Here is a 4,073-nt window from a genome sequence, read left to right on the forward strand (position 1 = left end):
GGTGATGGATCATGTGATGACCGGAGTGACGTCACCACAGGTCCTTTACCCAGGTCCTAAAGAAAGAATACAGAAGGAGATGCCGGCTGCGCTATCAAGTGGACTAAGGCGAGTTAAAAAAAAATAATTTAACCCCTCCAGCGCTATTTTACTAAGCATTCTTTATTCAGAATGCTATTATTTTCCCTTATAACCGTGTTATAAGGGGAAATAATACAATCTACAGAACACCGATCCCAAGCCCGAACTTCTGTAAAGAAGTTCGGGTTTGGGTACCAAACATGCGCGATTTTTCTCACGCGAGTGCAAAACGCATCACAATGTTTTGCACTCGCGCGGAAAAATCGCGGGTGTTCCCGCAACGCACCCGCACATTTTCCCGCAACGCCCGTGTGAACCCAGCCCTAGTCTTCTGTTGCTTCATTCTGGAGAAAAAGTACTTTTAATCCATATGCAAATGAGTAGTTAAGAGCACCGAGGGCAGGTCCAAGCTCCTCTTCCCTTCTGTCAGCCCCTTCCTCTCCATCCTGATTGACAACCCCAGATTCATCTCATCTGACCATGTCAATTAAGAAGAATAGTTTTATTTCCGTTGTGTGCCTCCCCCATTTGGATAGATGATATTTTCTTTCATAGGTTAGAGGTTATGATCAATGATTTAATTTGGGGAAGGAAGAGAGTGCGTATAAAGCAGAGATATCTATGGTTGTCGGAGGCAGATGGTGGGCTGTCACTACCTTTTTTTCAAGGTTATTATTTATGTGCACAGATTCAGCGTTGTTGCTGTTCCAAGGAGAGTTTACTTTCACTATATCTGACAAAGCTTTTTGATAGACCAGTTGATAATATTTTTGTATGTTTGGAGAATGGGTTTATGGGAATGAGGAGGTCCTGGCTGATCCCGTTCTCACTGCAGAGGGTTTGGAACAGACTGAAGAAGATCCTTAAATCTTCCGGTCCGTTTGGTTTCACCCCTCTGTGGGAGAACAGGGCGCTGGAGGAGTTCTTCAAAATTACAGATTTTTGTTATTGGGCGCGTAAGGGTATTAACAGGGTATCTGACCTTTTTTATATGGGTCAGTTTAAATCACTTTTGGAATTTGGTTTTACTGATAGTTCACCATTAGATTTATTTATGTATTCATGTTTGAAACATATATTTGAAGCATCTAGGAATAGAGGCCTCTTTTTTCCACGAGAGAATATATTTTTTGATTTTTGTGACGCTCAGAAGTATGAAAAAGTGAAGCTATCCAGTCTTTATGCAAAACTTCAAATTGCACTGGCAACTGTAACACCTTTCAAAAGCACAAATAAGTGGGAGCAAGAGCTGAATTGCCCCCCACTACAGTGGTCTACTATTTATAGGAATGTGAGAAGGGCGTCAGTTTCCAGTGCGCACAGGTTAATCCAATTTAAGATCCTCCACAGACTTTACTATACGCCTAAAACCCAAGGAAAATTTCCCCAAAATAAAGATCGGGTTTGCTGCTGCTTCAAATGTGGATATATTAATGCGGACTATGTCCACTTGCTTTGGAGCTGCAGCAAAATAAGGAGTTATTGGGATGAGATTTTTGTTACCCTACAAAGCGAGAGCGCAGTGAATTATAACCCGGGGGTTTTGATAGTGATCTTTGGAGAATGTGGATTAGAAGGGGAAGTCCCGGTCCAGGTCAGACGGATTTGGATGCGGGGATTGATGGTCGCCAAGGCTATATTGATAAAGTATTGGGGCTCTGTCTCCCCGCCCTCAACAAGAGAGTGGGGTTCATACCTCCAAAGAATTAGAGTTTATGAGGACATTGAAAGGAAACGGAGAACTGCACGCAGATCTATATAGTCATAATTAATATTACTTTACACATTGATGAATGGAGTGGTACGGCAGCCAATGGGGGGGGGGGGGGGGGAGATATAGTTATTATTATATATTGTCGGGAAGGTGTTCTTAGGATGTTGTATAGAATTTTTCTTGTTGTAAAGATGTTTATGATTGCCATGCTAGGCATACCGTCGTGATTATTACTGTTTTATGTATTAATTATCATGTTTTGGAAAATAAAAATATATATTTATTTAAAAAAAAGAAGAAAAGGAAGGGGCTGGCAGAGGAAGCAGGAGCAGCAAGGGTGCACAGAGTGGCTTGGCCCCACCCTCGGTGCTCTTAACCACTCATTTGCTTATGGATCAAAAGTACTTTTTCTCCAGAATGACGCTACAGATCGCTAAGTGAAAGCTATCATTACATTCAGCTGAGCGAGCCCTGCAAGACACTGTGCCTAGTTTATCAATGAATGTCATGGTGAATTTCCCTTTAAACGATAGAACTGTGACGACCTAAATCCAACACCAGGGGGAGCTCACTGCATACAGCTCCTAAGAAAATCAGTGAACGTTACTACATAAATGCATAAACTGCAAGCTCCCCCTGGTGGTGGCTCATGGGGAGATATTTTGTGCTGATCTACAAGATCTCCCCTGTTTCTGGAGACTCCCCCCAAGCTGGCAGAGTACTGTGTTACCCATGTAACCAAATTTGCAGCAAATTTATCAAATGTTGCAGATTTGGCGCATCTTTGAAAATGGCACTTTAGTTTCTTTACGCCGCTCCCCGCACTGGAGTAAGATTGCGTCTTTATTTGCGAAAAGCCGATAAACGTGGTGTACAGTTAATTAACATGGCTATCCACGCCCATTGTAAAAACGCACAAAATTGGCACATATCTTTCTGCTGGAATTCTGGGGTAAAGGGGATGATAAGTTCCCCCATCGTATAGACTACAAATTGTATCTCACCATTTATCCTTATAGACAACAGAACATATGCAAAAGAAAAAAACCTCCATTCTTTACACTGCATTCAAGTATATTTCATCTTTATATAAAGAAGCCTGCTAACATACGCAGAGCAATATCCCCAGTTGTTTAATAACTACAACTCCCAGCACCTGACATCCTGGCCGTCATGTTTCACAGCCGTGTAGTAAAGATGGCTGTTATGGGTAACGTGCAAAATCCCACGGACGGGTTAAAGGTCAGAGCTGCGATTTTTGTTATGGGTAACGCCCTTCTTTTTGCTTTGCTACGGTTTCTCTCTTTGCCGTTTTTCACCCTCGTTCACATTTTCTGTGTAATCTGTGATTTTATTGGCAGCGGCGTATTGATATTGATAAGTATGTGGCGTTCGGACGCGGCCAGAAGATGATGAGATCAGCAGGTGCCTGGATGCACGCGCTGGTTATTACTAGACTGGCCTTGGGAGATTTCAGACGTACGGTACAGAGCCGCCATGCTGGAGGTGATGGATGACTTTTTGTAAATTTATAACACTGACAACAGAAGCGCGAGCACAGAACACAAGTGTAAATGAAGGTGATCGGCCGCCGGAAACTCAACGTATGGAATAAAAAATAAAATTAAAGGAAGCGTTTACTGTGGACCATACATTTCGTTACAAGGACCCCCCGATGATCAGCTACACGGGGTCCCATTGCTCAGTCCTTAGAAATCAGCTGCACTCTATAGAAAATCCTGGTGGTAAGTGTTCAGTTCCCTGCAGCGCCCCCACAGGGGAAATGAAGAATGACATCATGTCCACTGAAAACAATGTTCTATGAATTTAGACCTGCTCCTGCTAGATTGCTAGGCCGTACCCGGCAACCTAAAGGGGCCCCATGTTATTGGCAGGTCCAAATTGATGCTCATTGTTTTCACACAGCACACTCCGCCCCACATTGTTTCCAATGTGAAATCCATGGCAGTAAACTGGGCTAATCCCAGTGCGGACCAAGGGCAGTTCAAACTGCAAATCCAAGGGTCGACCTCAGATTCCTGCTCTGGAGTCTGCCACATGACTGTTAGCTAGTGTGAACATAGCCTTAGGGTAACATTTATTTAAAAAAAATTCCCAGAAAACCCCTTGAAAGATTGTCAGAAGTTTCATATCCATCTTTGAGGATACAAAGTCACATGGAAGTGCTGTATATGGCGGTATATGACTGACGAGTACAGTTTCCAATTTTTTTTCTCTTTTTATTCATTTATTTAGAACACTCAAAAATATTTTTTTT

Source organism: Bufo bufo, chromosome 9 (assembly GCF_905171765.1).
Source record: "Bufo bufo chromosome 9, aBufBuf1.1, whole genome shotgun sequence".
NCBI classification, from domain to species: Eukaryota; Metazoa; Chordata; class Amphibia; order Anura; family Bufonidae; genus Bufo; species Bufo bufo.